The following is a 16168-nucleotide window of genomic DNA, read 5'->3' as shown; positions in this document are numbered from 1 at the left end:
AATTTAACATATATAATTACTTAAAAGAATGAAAACATAAAAGTTAATCCTATTTTCCTTTATTTTACTGAATTAGTCCCTATAAAATAATCGATTATTCTATTCTGATCAAAGGGGTCCTAGATCAGAGGACTTATTTTTTGCATATCAGGTAAATTATTTTATATTAGATAATATAAAATTTTAATCTCTAAATGTATTTTTATATCATTTATGTTTACTAGTATTCAAATCCCATATTTCCAGTCTAGTTGGTTTTTCCAATAAATGACACTACTTGGAGCCATTATTAAAAAATCCTTCTCTTTTAAATGTACTTTGCTTTCTCCAAGCATGCTTTTCTGGACTTCTCAGATTCCTGCAATTTTTGACACCAGTTCTTCTGGGTTTTGTCACTCTTGGGTCCCTGAAACTCTATCAGCCATTCTGTTCATCCTAATTCCCAAGGGCCTTTGGACCACCTGCCACAGCTCAGCCTGCTGTCCTCACTCTTATGTCTGTCTTCCACTTGTCTGCTTCATTCAGTCAGTGCTGAGTTCAGATGCAAACAGTGTGCCTCTCCAGTCCTACCATGAGAGGACCATGAGAGGTCCTGTTGTACTGTTTCCCTAGGTCTCCTGATTCTGACACTTCTTTGGCAAAATGGCACTGGACTTTACTAGTTCACACTCCTTGTCCCCACATCCTATCTGCCTGAATCTGTCCTCAACCTTTTTACCCACTCTTGTTCTTGGAGGCTGTCATTGGCTGTCAGTTTGGTGCTCTTTATCTTGATTTAAACTCTGATTAAATTGAGTCAACAGTGCAAAAGAAAAAGGAATACCTTACCTCTCACCTGCCAAATTGTGGCTGGGTTTTCAGATCTCATGCCACTCTTTAAGTCCAGGTGACTTTATCCCTTTCTATATCACTGACAAAGCATTAATTAATGTCATTCTCACTAACTTTAACCTCTCCTGTACAAAGTTTATACTGCACAATGATGCCAAGTTCAGAGTGCCATGGAGTAGAAATGTGAAATTTTTAATACTCCATCTTAAAGCATTTCTCTCAGGTGATCCTGGTCTGTGTTTCAACATATCTTTGGGGATTTTCAAAGCATTTTCCTTACTACTTATCTATAAGAAAAAAAGTTGACCCCGTTTTATTTAGAAAACAAACCTCGGTCCCTGTCCCTGACAAAATTATTTTTACTTTATCTATTCACCTGTCTAATAAAGATGTTCCTAACTGCCTAATATGTGCAGACCTTGTAATAAATTTAGAAGATACAAATATGATTAAAATGTAATTGGAGAAATTGAGGAGCTCAGAATAGGACAGGGGACAGGCATTTGTAAGCAGATTACTGCAAACACTAGTGATGCCTAGTAGAATGGTGGACATGCTGCAAGGGGTGCAGGATGGTGGATGGAATCAAAGATCTTAGGACAAAGACTCATACTAGCTTATATGGTGTGTTTAAAGTGAATAGAGAAAGACTTTCCATTCAGAGCAAATAGATTACAAATTAGTATTTTCATTTTAGAAGATCAAGAAAAAAAGGAAAATGAAAATTTTCCTTCTTTCCATGCTGCTCAAGGGTATACAATTTGGGAATCAGAACATAGGCAGAATCCTGTATTCTGCCTGTGCCTCCTCTGCCAGGGAAGCTTGCACAAACTAAAACCTGAACAAGTCAACACAGGGCCATGCAGTAGAGTCGCCCACAAGCTGTGCCGCCTTGGAAAAGTCGCTTAGCTTTGCTGAGGTTTCCTGAAAGGTAAAATTGGAAAACAGTGGAAACTAGTTCAGGGTTTTCTTGAGTGACTAATATGAATACAGACTCTACTTCCTGTTACTTAAAAAGTAATCAGTAAAAATTTCTGATCCTTTATTATAGAAACTAAATGAAGAGAAGTAAAACTAACTTCAAAGAAGGTACCAAGAAAAGCTTCACAGAAATATGTTATCTTCATTTTTTTTTCTTTTCTTTTCTTTTTTTGGTATTGGAGATTGAAGGTATTGAACCCAGGGGCATTCTACCTCTGAGGTATTTATTTATTTATTTATTTATTTATTTATTTAAATTTGAAACAAGGTCTTGCTAAATTTCTGAGATTAGCTCTGAATCTGCAATACTCCTGTCTCAGCCCCCCTAGGACTGAGATTACAGCCATGCACTGCCACTCCTGGCCATGTGATCCTCATTTTATGTTCTCAAATCAGAATTCAATATCTCTGGGAGAAAAATGTGCAAAAATATACAGACACTAGCCAATGTTCTCAACAGAGGCAGGAGTATCCAGAAAAGATGAGAAGTAGAGGCACTTGGGGAGATTGAGAAATTATAACGACACTGCTTAATGAATTGCTTATGGCCATATATGCCTGAGTTTCAAATGAATATCCAGTACAAATATGCTAATTTTGATACACTTTCATATTTATTTTAGCTTCATTAACTAATGAAAAATTAAAAGCAATAACAATTTTGTACTTCTACGTGTGTGTATTTGTGTGTGTATGTGTGTGTGTATATGTGTGTGTGTGTCACTAGGGACTGGACCCCTAGGCATTCTACTTCCAAGCTACATCCCCAGCAATATTTTATTTTTATTTTGAAACAAAGTCTCTCTAGGCTGATAAATTCTCACTTTGGCTGAGGCTATTCTTGAACCTGATATCCTCCTATCTCAGCCTCCCTAGTACTGAGATTACAAGCATGAGCCACCACACCGAGCTGTACTTCTGCTTCTATGACAGGTATCATACCCTATAAGAAAAGCTGAGAAATGTTGGAAAACAATAAGTATTAGTAGTTAGTAGTTAATTTCATTAAATTGTTACTGTTTTGCATAGTTTTTTTAAATAATTCTTTAAAGTAAATGAGTTAGATGCAGGCAGGGAAGGGGTACTGGGAATAGAACCCAGGGGAGTTTTACCTCAGAGCTATATCTCCAGTTCTTTTTTTAATTTTTGTTTTGTTCAGAGTATCACTAGATTGCTGAAAGGCTCACTACATTGCCGAATCTTTCCCTAAACCTGCAATCCTCCTGTCTCAGCCTCCCTAGTACTGATTATAGGTATGCACCATCATGTTTGGATAGACTTCTTTTGATCAAACCTATGAAAATGTTAGCATTTATGGAAGATATCTGAAGAATATATAGTTTCCATACCAGAGTAAGTCGGCTATTATGAAAAACTTAATTTTGTGATAGTCTATGGAGTATTACAACTATAATTGCTTTTTCGTATTTACATGATCTTCATCATATTTATTTTGTGCCAAAGGCAGCAGTATATAAAAACAAGGCATGCAAAATAAACCCAGTAGCAGATGGCAAACTCTTTCTTTAAAATGCATTACTTAGTGTTAGCAGTATGGCTATAGTAATAATAAATATAATAATACAAAGAGGTCATGGAAATGCAAAAATAGAGAAATTGATTTTAAACACTTGTAGTGTTTAAATAAGCTTTTTCTAGAGCTATAATTATAATATTGTGGATGAATAAAATTCTTTAAAAGTATTCATAAGTTGCTTAATTTTCAGTTACTTAGCAGTCTCAAAATTAGTGTTTTTCATTTATAAGTACCAAACTTAAAAGATAGTGTCAGTATTATTCAAGACATTTAGACAGACACTTTGAAAGATTCTACACCTCCTCATTCCCACAGAGCTATTAAAAAACAAAAACAGATTATTTACTTTCCCCTTTAGAAATTCATAATATGCTTCATTTTTTAAATTACAAAAATATGTCAATCATGTCCAGGCAATAATATATACTAAGATTTAAAAATTTAATGGAAGGTAACATCATGACAAATGTTAAAATGCATATGTATATATATATATATATATATATATATATATATATATATTTCAAAGTATTCAACACATGTGTATGTGTACATACATATGTGTACATATATGCATATATATCACTATTCCTGCAGTGTTTTGATTACTGTAGCTTTGTAGTGAATGCTGAATCTAATTGAATCCTCCAACTTTGTTATATTTCAAGATTATTTTGACTATTTTACATCCCATTTTTTCATATGAAGTGTCAAATCAACTTGCCAGTTTCTGCTAAAGAGCCATTTGGGATTTTGATAAGAATTGTGTTGAATCTATAGATCAATTGGGGGAGTATTGCATTTAACGATATTAAGTCTTTCAGTCCATGGCTATGAGATGGATTTGCATTTATCTAAGTCATCCTTTATTTCTTTCAACAGTGTTTTGCAGTTTTAGTGTACAAGTTTCGCACTTATTTTAATTTGTTTCTAAGATTATTTGGAGGCGCCATAGTGAACGGAATTATTTCCTTAATTTCATTTTTGGATTGTTCATCATTAGGTTAAATAAATATGATTGATTTTCTCCATATGGAGTTTCTATCCTGCAAACTTGCTGAACTTGTTAATTAGTTCTAATAATTTTTAGCAGATTCCATGGGATATTTTATATACAAGATCAAGTCATATGCAAATAGAGATAGTTTTACTTCCTTTCTAATCTAGTTGTCTTTTATTTTAATTTTTTTAATTGACTTGGTCCTCATTGCATTCTTTGTGTGTGTGTGCGTGGGACCGGGGATTGAACCCAGGGGCATTCTACCTCTGAGCTACACTCCCAGCCCTGTATTTTATTCTTTACTTTTAAAAAGGGTTTCACTAAGTTGCACAGCCTCACTAAGTAGCTGAGGCTGGCTGTGAACATGTGATCCTCTTGTCTCAGCCTCCTAAGTACTGGGATTACAAGTGTGTGCCACCACACCCAGCTCCCATTGCATTTTTAAAGTAAACATTAAATAATATTTTACAAAAAGTTGTCATAAAAATTCTTCCATTTAAGCTAACCCTTTTGGATAATACAATCCAAGGTCCCCGAGGTCTGAAGAAGTGAGGGGCTTAGAGATGTTAGCAAAACAAATACAATTTTGTAAGTACTGAGCTAGCTGCAGTTTCTCCAAAAACAGCCAATGGCTGAGTTGTTTAAGTCTACAGAGAAGCCCAATGATACCAGTGTGTCTTGGTGCTATTGGCTGGCATGACAGGTAGAAAGTGAGCAGAGTATTATCAATTAGCTTTCCTCCACTTCCTGGCTCAATAGCTAAAGTCCACCTTGTAGGACATTAATGTCATCATATCTGTGGGTTGTGTTACCTGATCCCTCTGGGCCATGGCTCAGGAGGCTGGTTAACACAACCTGCAGTACATAACGTTATCAGGACCAGAAGTGACGAAGGAATACTCAACCCTTGGAGGGCCATACTGAAGCATTAGAGACTGACACTGCAGCTTCAACCTAAACCTTACTCTACCCCTCACACTGGAATAGTTGGCAACAGTAGTGGGGGGGATGACATCTCTAAACTATCACGAGTGTATGTCTTTGATACATTCATGTCAAGAATGACCAGTGTTTATATCCATCTGCAACTTATTTTCATGCATTAATTTTTCATATTTTCAATAATACATTTTTGAGATTTTTCTCAAGTCTATGCATTTAGTTCTATTTATATTTAATCACTGATGGAACTTAATCCTATTTAGATATCACTTACCCTAGACTTTATATTCCACAATTATTTGAAATGAAAATAATTATTGCAGTAAACCTTATTGCATATTCCTCCTTTGTAGTCATGTATGATATTTTATCTCAGAAATATACCAAGGAGTGCAACTGCTAAACTAATATGTCACTAGATAAAAAGCTGTTTTACAGAGTTGCCAAACCAGGTGGGATTTTCATCAGCATTGTCTGTCTATATTGTTGCTCAATCTGTTTACCAACACTTAGTATTGTTGAATCTTTAGGTTTGGGATGTAAAAAAAATCTAGAAGCTGCTTTAAGTTTTATTTCCTCAATTACTAGTGGAACTGGTCGGCTTTTCATGTATATCTCATATAAGATTCATACTCCTATTTATCTTTTGTCTATAATATTTCTATTTGTTTGCTTTTTGGAAGAGGAAAATCCATGACTTAGGACTTTTATGAGAATATCTTCTACAAGACTCTAATTTTCCTTTTGACTTAATTTACTATGTTTTACTCACATGGAATTTCACATTAAAATATGGTAAAGATATCATTGTTAGCTTTTATTTTAATGTCCTACTTTGTAGCTACAAATAGTAGCTTTTATATTTTCTTCTGAAATCTTTAGTTTCAGAAGCCCTCAATGAAGTGAGTTATAGAAAAGTTTTTTTAAATCTTGACTATATATGCAAAAAGAAACATTTAATATAATGAGTTTGTTTCAAGTGATTTATTTATTCCATAGCTAATTTAAGAGTGCAGTTTATGAGCTATTTTATAGTAATAGAAAATATAGTGCATGAATAGTTTTAGAGTTAAAGAATGTGATTTTTAAAATATGAGGGTTTTTGAAGTTGATTGCACAACGAAATTAGCCCTTGTATAAGTTCTGAGATAAGCATATATCCAAAAGTATAAATGCAATACATTTCTCAAAAGAAGACAGTATATGCATCTTAGTGTTCACATGTAGTCAGGGGCAATGCATTTTATGGGAGTTATGCACTATATATTAAAGATATAGCATTATAACATTTTCCTTTCGGTGGCTTCATTATAGATATTTCCAGACCATATTGTGGTGTAGTACTTAGGACTAATAAGACTTATGTTGTATTCAGATTTTTGTCAACATCTAGCACCCAAATTTATATTCGGCTTTTTTAAATTTTTAAAAGACCTTGAACACTCTACTAAGGAGAATAAACAGGAAAGAGAAATTAGGACCTAAAGGAGGAGATAAAGAAACTGGAGTATCAAGTACACAATATACTCCTTCTTTCTTTCTTTCTTTCTTTTTTTCTTTTTTTTTTTTTTTTGGTGGTGTTGGGGTTCCTGGAAACCCTTCTCTGGGCTATACTCCAAGACCTATTTTTTTTATATTTTTATTTGGAAACAGGCTCTCTTAAGCTGGCAGGGCTGGCTTTGAACCTACGCAATCCTCCTGTCTTCGGCTCCCAAGCGCAGGGATTACAAGGGTGCGCCACTACACCCAGTGGTATACTCCTTATTTCTACTTGGAATATTAAAAAAACAGAACAAGAAATTGCCATCAATAATAGCAGAATAATATAAATAAAATATTTATGCTATAAATTAATTAATATAAATAAATAAAACATTTGTTTTATAAATACTTGATACAATATCTATAACCATTGCCTTTGATAATGTTGTATAAGCCTACTGGTATTATTTGCAATGACTTAAATATTAAGGAACTGTATAGCCCTGCAGGATCTACTAGAGTCTGATTGTGTTTCTTTATATAAATATAGAGCTCACAGCATTGTTAACTACATGTTGGAATGAAAATCATTAGTATTTCTTTTACCCATATTATATGTGTACTCCATCTATTAGCAAAAGTATTATTTTTTAAGTCATTCTTTGGGGCAGTCAACTTTCCTGAGTCAATGGATCCAAATACTATAATCTGCAGGTGGTTCTATACCGTCTAAATCATCTCCATCTCACCTCTCCAGTCTCTGAGAACTCTGTGCTGACCTTTTCTGGTTTTTTTGTTTTTTGTTTTTTCTGGGTTTTTTTTTTTTTTTTTTTTTGTGTGTGTGTGTGTGTGTGTGTGTGATACTGGGGGTTGAAACCAGGGGCATTCTACCTCTTGAGCTACACTCCCAGCCCTAATTTGTATTCTTTATTTTGAAATAGGGTCTCACTACGTTGCAGAGGGCCTCACTAAGTAGCTGAGGTGTCTGCAAACCTGTAATCCTCCTGTTTCAGCCTCTCAAGTACTAGGATTACAGGTGGGCACCACCATGCCCAGGTTTGGGTTTTTTTGACTGTTGACATTGAAGATGACTTTTTCTAAAGCAATAAGAAACACTTGCCTATGGCTGATCCCTGGAAGGTCATGCCCTTTGCATTTCCTTTTATAAGGCCAAGGGGAAAACAGCTGTATCTAAGTTTCCTTGACTGTTGTTGTTAGACTAAAAATGAAATGCCATAAAACATGCATATATCTAGTTAAGACTGCAAACTCTAGCATAATGGCTTGTGTGGTCCAATAAGACAAAATGATGTACCAGACTCCATGGATGACTTGTAAATAATGAGAAGGACTAATTTTTATATCAACATAAAATACAGTTTCTCCAGCAAGCATGACATAAAAATGTATTGAGAGTTCTGTCAACTTCCACATCTTTTGAGGGCCCCTTAATGTTTTAGTGTTTTAGTGATTTGTAGTTAGAATATGCTTTACTCCTTGCATATTTTATTCTCAAAGTTTCTATGATTTTTATTTATTTGTCACAGTACAAGAAGATTTATCTGACTATACACATTGACATATATTTGATATACAGAGGTTTTGTGTTTGTAAATGTCAGTCTCTAAAATATGTAATAATTATATAAAATGTGGTGCCTTTGGTAAAATTATATTCAATAAAATTATATTCAAATTATAATAAAATTATATTCAAATAAATTTATATTCAAATATAATAAATTCAATCATATATTCAAATAAAATAAATTCAATATATAATATATATAATATGTTCAAATATATAAATATATATACATATAATATATAATAAGATATAAGATATAATAATATATAATATAATATATATAATACATAATGATATATATAATAATATATAATACCCTAAAATATAAATTCAAATAAAATTATATTCAAATACAATTATTATATATGAATATAATAAAATTATATTCAATAAGATAATTGTCAAAGATACATTCAAACAGCTTTTCCATGTATAAACAAACAGCAAGTTCTGATTATGGAAAAGTATACCAGTCAATCCACAATTCTCTGAGGTTTTTAATTGGTGTGAGATGCTAACATAATGCTTACCTGGGCAGTGCTTCTTGCACTGCTATCAAAAAGCACTAAATAACAAACTATTTAATTTCTACTTAAAATATGTGATTATTTTCTAAATCACATGAAAATAGCTTATTGATAGTATATTATTTTCTTCATTTGGGCCTTGACTCTTCTTTAATTAATATATCTGAATAATTTTTACTGGGTATCATCATGCTCTTTTGATCAAAGATTTGTATTAGATACCTATTAACCAATTAATAATGACCCTATCAATAGCAGGCTAATTCGAATAGCCAACAACCTAAATTTTTATTCATGAAATTAGTCAAGATTCCTGGACTAATCAAAATTAGACTTGAAAGGCAAATAAAGAAGAAATGCTAATTCTGCTCTCCTAAGGTGATCTGCTCTTATTTTTAATGAACTCAACAGAAAATTCCTTTCAACTATGATATAAGAAAAGTACAATTTTTATGAGTTTTTAAAGTTTTCTATTTTTATTCAAACATGTTTTTACTAATATAGGAATATGAGAAAAAGGATAATTGCTAACTTGTTAATTTTATCAAATTTGGTTCCTTGTAACCATCATTATTTGAATATCATTTTTCAAAACAATTCAAAAATAAAAAATTTTATAGAATAATATGATCATTGATACACAATAATTTAAGTAAATTAATACAAGGCCATTAAATTTGATCCTTTATATTTTACTAACTCCAAATGTATTCCTAAGTAAGGTTTATAATTTTGTCCTGTTTTGCCTTTTCAACTTCTTTAAAATTTGATGAAAGCATTTTGATAAATGGGCTTCATTGAGAAATGCTTCTACAAATGGAGGAATCCTGGTTGAATTTTCCAAAATTTTAAGGACTGCATTTGGAAGCTTCCCCTGGAGCTGATAAAGCAGAACTGATTTAAAGTGTTCCTGTACTGAGCTTCTAAGTATATCACATCATTTTAACTCATTCAACTTATGGCTCATGATTGCTACGGCTTTGATTCTCTTCAAAATCCCTGAAGTAGGCACACAAATACATATGCATTAGGATACCTATTTGTTACTTTCTGGGCCGTGGGCATCTTATTTTTTATTTGTAATTTTATATGTTTTATTTTTATTTTTATTAATTTTACTTATGATATAAGCATATCAGATTCTGGACAGAATCTTCTGTAAGCACACTGTGGGCCTTATGACATCTCATTCAGAAAATCAGTGACCAAAACTAAGAGCACAGTGAGCTAATGCCAGTGGTCACTTTACACCCAGAAAACTCATTTGGCATCAGTGCTTTACTTTCTCCAGTATACTAACCCCCAAAAATACTAACCTAAAAAATGTAAATGGACAGTATATTGGATTCATTTACTTATCAAAAAATTTAAGCCAGCATACTTTAGAGACACATGTATTGCCAAAGTTATAGAAGCACAATTCACAATTTCCAAGAGTCTCAGTCAACATTCTCACTGCTGTAATACAAAACAATTGACCAACAAGTTAGAGGAACGTTTATGTGCTCACATGTTTTTGGAGATCACAGCATTCAGTCTGTATGAGGCCTGGATATGCAGAGCTCAGGACATGGTAGCAAGAAGCAGAGAGAGAGAGAAAGAGAGAGAGAATGTTATGTGCTTATACAAATGTGCCACAATGAAACCATAATAAATATGAACCAATTTATAAATTTAATGACCTCCAAATGGGTGTTAGTGAAATAATTTTCATAGCATTTACCCATAATAAATTTATATAGCCATTATAAATTATTATTTATATGTAAGATAATTGAATGAAGACATATAGGAATAGAAAGTATTTGAAAATAAGAATCTAAGGAAGTTAATAGGTATTAACTTTGAATAGTAGAATTATGTCTAATTGGAAGTGTATTCCTCATAATTCTTTGTGCCAACTAATATTTTGCATTTGAAATTTTTATTATTATTTTAAAAATTATTTAAGTAATTACTTTAATCAAATAACCTTACTTATTTGAATTCATCTTCTAGAAATAAATAGATATGTGGTCAAAATACGAGTACTAGGGTTTTATGAAAATAAAATTTAATGGAAAAATTAAAGTGGGGAAATGTTTTTACATATAGGTAAATTGTTATGATAAACTTCTACAATGAATTTTTGAAACACAAATATCTTAAAATTATTTTACAATATAGTGAATATCTCTGTAACCCCAGTACTTGAGAGGCTAATACAGGAGGATCACAGGCTCAAAACTAGCCTCAACAACTTAGCAAGTTCCTGAAATAGAAAGGACTGAGTGTATACCTCAGAGGTAGAATGTTTCTATATTCAGTCCCGACTATCATCAAAATAAGACAAAAATTGTAAAATAGAAAATTACTAGTGAAATTACAGAAAGAAAGACTAAAGTAATTGCCTATAAGTGTGGATGAAATGTATAAACAACTTCAAGTAATTAGTAATACTTTTCAAATACCAATAATTATATACTTGTCAAAATATATATTAATAAGCTGAAAAGTATTGATTGCATCAGATGGTTAGTTTTTGTTTTAAGTCTCTGTATTTCTGATTTTTCTACATATTTTGTGAATACATTCACAATGAAAATATTATTAGAATAAAAATATATTCATCATTATGCTATCTCATTCTCAATAAAAAAAGTATGTAGTTGCACTCCTTGTATGATTCTAAATGAATCTTTTTCTAAAGTTACTAATCACGCATCAGAAGAAATCATATGTGCAGTTTAGGTCAGTATAGAGTATTACCCATGTTGTAACTGCATATAGTTAACTATGGAATTACCTCTATTTTGAGTACAGGACAGAAGATCCCTGAATATTTGGAATGAATACAGTATGACAGATGCTCTACAAACTACACTCCTGAATGATCACCTGGGCTTAGAAAGCTATCAAATGGCACCATACACACTTTTACATGTTAAAGGAATACTCTAAACAACAATAAAACAGAAGCTTCCTATACCACTTGAAAGGCTCTTTTATATTATTTTGCTTATTTTTTATTTTAGATGTTTAAAAATATTATTGATAATTAAAATTCTTTTAGTAAAGAGAAGAATGCAATAATGAGTGTTGTCAGTGATATATTATCAGAGCCTCACAATATTTTAAGTATTCTGAACCACAGAACCATTAACGACTAATAACATAATAAATTAATTATGTTAAGTACTCAGCTTGAAAATATTCACTAAAAATATAGACAGCAGGTGACACCAAATAATATTTTTAAACACCAATTATGATTAACATTTTGCCTTTAATGTAATTAGGATTAAATGCAATTTATTCCTGTGACCTTAAGGTTAAAAAAATCTCTTTTGAGAACAAAAGATTATCTAAATATTTTGCCTGTAACACAGTTTCCAAATACAATCATCCCTTTGTGTCTGTGAGCTGCACATTCTTGGACTGGGACTGAGAGGGTTTATGGGAAACTATACCTATATTTGGCATATATAGTCTATTTTTCCGATCATTATTTAAACTCTATAGTATAACTTCTATTTACAAATAATTCACACTTTCTTTGTAAATAGAAGTTATACTATAGTGTTAAAAGTATTTTAGGTGACCTAGAGATAATTTTAAATATCTGGGAGGATATGCATAAATTAAATGCAAGTACTTCACCATTTAATATAAGGAACTTGAGCATCTATAGACTTTAGAATTCATAAGAGACTCCCAGAAGCAGTCCCCTACAGACACCAAGGACAATGCAGTGCATAGATATATTAACTTCAAGGTTATCTCTGTTGAACCACTTAGTTTTACAAAGCTTGAGGAAGTTGTAAAAGACATAATCCAAACTAAATTACATAAAGGCAAAAACTAGAGCATTTTGAATGCAGCTGAATGGCACATTTCTGTGATAGATATGAATGTCTTCATAGAAATCAAGATCCTTTTCCAGCCGCTGTCAGGATGCTATTCAGACTTTAAGAATGGAATATATCTTGACCTTTCTCTAACAAATGCTTGAGTTGTTCTATGGCATCTTTCTTAGTTCAACACATTTTAAAATATATTTATGCTTTGCTAAAAATATTATACGGTTGTTAAAACAAAAAAGTATATTCCTACTTAGCCCTCATACAGTATTTTTGTCTACTTTTGCCACTTAAGCCTCTCTTTGTAAGTACTTGTTCCTCTTCTCTTGCTTACACACTTAAGATTGGAGTGAAATTAATTGCTGGATACAATTTGTAATCTAAATTTATCTTTAAATATTATCTTAGAAATATTTACTTATTGTACAAGTCAATATTTAAGTAGGAATATAAAATATTTCATAAAATTTGATTGTTATGTTATTAATGATTTAACTCATAAATAGGAATTTGAGTTGTTTCAAATTTTCTCCACCTTAAAGATGAAATTACTATTTTTATCCATATTCTGAAAATATGATCAAAATATATTATAATCCAGAAGTTACTTCTAAAACAATCCAGCCACCCCTTTTCCTTGTTTCTATCTCCTTCCTAAAATGTTTTATCAGTCTGATATTAGACTCTTCCCTCAGCGTTATTTCATCTTGTTACTAAAGTCTCCTATTACATATAGCTATATTTTATATGTGGATATATATGCACTTGTTTAAAATATACTAACTCATTCCTATAAAATCCTATGAGATTTTCATCCCCATTATGGGGGAAAGGTATGAGGAAATTGAAATGTGGAGAGGAAAAGAAGCTTGACCGAGGGCATAGAGCCAGCTCAGGCCCCCAAACATCCATCTTCAGAAGAGTAGGCTCGTGCTTAGCAAATCAAATTTCTAAAAGAATTGGAAATAATTTTAAGCTAGTTGCCTTTGTCAGTAAAAATTAGTTGGTACAACTATGGTTCTAAGACTCTTTGATCAGGAATACAGTTTCGTATAGAAACAAAGAGAAAAGGCAGCTGGCATTTTTTGCTTCTGAAACAGTACAATAAAGGATGCCACTACTTCATAGTTATACGGTTAATAAAATATAAATTTTATTAGTGGCATCCTTATTTATGGGTTTGTTGTCACCACTTAAGTACCTTCAGCTCAGTCCTGCAAAACATTTATTTTGGAGTGCCTGTAAAGAACATTTCATATAGATCCAGACATGAAGTGCAGTGCATAAGCCAAACCTCTTCATGAGCCCACTAGTGCCCTACATAACTGTTCTATGTGAGTGAAACCTTGGTAATGAGGATCTAAAAGAGCAGAAGGTGTTTTTTATTCCAGGATTCCTGCAGCTCAGTTTTAACCCAGGAAATCTGCAAGAGGTCATGGACTTTGCAGGCCAGGATCAAGCACTAGGTTCTGATAAAAAGGGCTTTTCTGGAGTCATCCTGCATCCTGAGTCATGCTGACTCAGAGCTCAGCTCAGGATGAGTCCTGTGTGTGCATTTTTTTGGGCAGCCTCATGATATGTGTGAGTGGCTGATTATTTTTGTACTGAAAGAAGCTTTGCTTAGACCTGGTAATCTAAGTTTAATGTAGCAAAATTTAGGACAAAATCTAGCTTGAAACAGATTGCTGCCTATTTAAGTAGAGAAGCTGGCTTAGCTAGTACAAAAAAAGGAAAACATTTCTAGATCAAAAAAAAGAAGAAGAAAAAATGCTAGAGAAGAGAAGCAGTTGCTAGAGTAGGAGAAAAACATATCTGTTGTAGAGAGCCAAGACACACAATATAAGAGAAAACATCTCCACCCAGCAGGAAAACCAGCCGACTATTACAACCACCATGGAGAAAGAGATCTCCACACATCATCCCAACTAGAGACTCCTACACATTTAGGACTGAAGGATGTGTTCATATCCTGGATGTCACAGAGTTCTTTGTGTGTTTGTAGCTGTGAGAGCAGCACAGTGACTGAGAGTTCTGTGAGATAGTATTTATTTATTTATTTTGTCATGTATTGAGTGTCAACAACATAATAAACATTTTGAAGACTAGCAGTCTTGCCAGAGTGTCTGAGTAAATAGGTTTGGATTAAGGGCAGCACAAACAATCTATGTTTTTAAGCCTGGACATCTTAAGAATAGAAGAGACTCATGATAAAAACCCAGGATTCTCCAAATATTGTAAACTGGTGTTGTTTTTGTTTGTCTTAGGCTTGCTGTCAGTTTGATGGATGTGTTGACTCTAGAAATTTCTGAAGTAGTTATAGAATAATGGGGAGAAATGGCTGAGTGAAAATGTGATTCATTACTCTAAGAATTAGTACATATGTTGGAACTTGAATCAGAAAGGCATGGATTAGAATCTGAGATCTCTATTCACTGTTTATCTTTGGATATACACTATGTTATATTAAGTCAATAGACATTTACTCCCTCTTATGTAAAGGATAATATCTTACTTTACATGGCCATTAAATATAAAGAAGGACATACCAAAAAACAAAATAAAAATAGTACATCATTAGATATCAATTATTTCCTTTCAAGGATACCATAATATTGTCATCCTGCATTGTTGCTCAACACACAAGATATTGGAGGTGAAATGATACATGTTTCAAACATAGGGAAAACATTATTATATTTTTCTTCTGAAATATTTTAACAAAGCATTAAAGACAGTCCTCTACCCAAAATCCATTATCTAATTTGAATCTACTATCTTTATTTCATGGCAAAAAGTGAGCAAAAAAATTCATGTGAATTAAAAAGTTCATATTCTCGGGATGTGACACATTGGAAGCTTTTCCTCACATCTATATAGATGGGCATCTATGACACTAAATAAGTCTTGCTCTGTGCATTCCTCCTAGTTCTCTGTTCTAATTCATGGCCTGTGTCTGACCCATTGCAGTCTATTTGTGGCTACCTTATATCTCACAGAACAAAGGACCTGAAATAGAAACAAAGGGACATAGCAGCTGAAAGCACCAAGGTCACACATGGTCATGACAGTTAAAGATAGTAAGATCAAGGGGATAGCATGGCACTTAGTCATAGGAAATAAGTGGAAGTAGATGGCTATTATTGGAAAACAGAAGCTATCGATTAAGAAATACAAATAAAGCCAAATGTAAAGATTTTACAAGAGCTGTTTACATAGAAAACAAAGTTCCTTTGATTTATTTTTTAATTGGGAAAGTAAGATACAAGAATCAAGAATAAATGAGAGTTTAAAGAAGGAAATTATTAAAATATTCTATATTGCATACTCAAATGAAAACCATCTCTATCTTTTGTATGTCAGCTACAGTTTTCTGATTTTAATGCTTTCCAAATTGGCATTGGTCTCATGACTTTTACATGTATATTTTATAGAGAAGAATATA

General features: G+C 32.5%; 1 protein-coding gene across 2 annotated transcripts in view; it reads left to right on the top strand.

Annotated features, from left to right (window-relative positions):
* The window catches only part of EDIL3 (EGF like repeats and discoidin domains 3), a gene marked incomplete at both ends in the record, with an annotated part of 431096 nt that overhangs the window by 392960 nt on the left and 21968 nt on the right, over positions 1-16168 (top strand). The gene's annotated exons all lie outside the window — the stretch shown is intronic.

The sequence above is a fragment of the Muscardinus avellanarius genome (genome assembly GCF_963383645.1).
Source record: "Muscardinus avellanarius genome assembly, chromosome: 1".
NCBI lineage: Eukaryota > Metazoa > Chordata > Mammalia > Rodentia > Gliridae > Muscardinus > Muscardinus avellanarius.
This window is presented reverse-complemented; position numbering and strand designations above follow the sequence as displayed.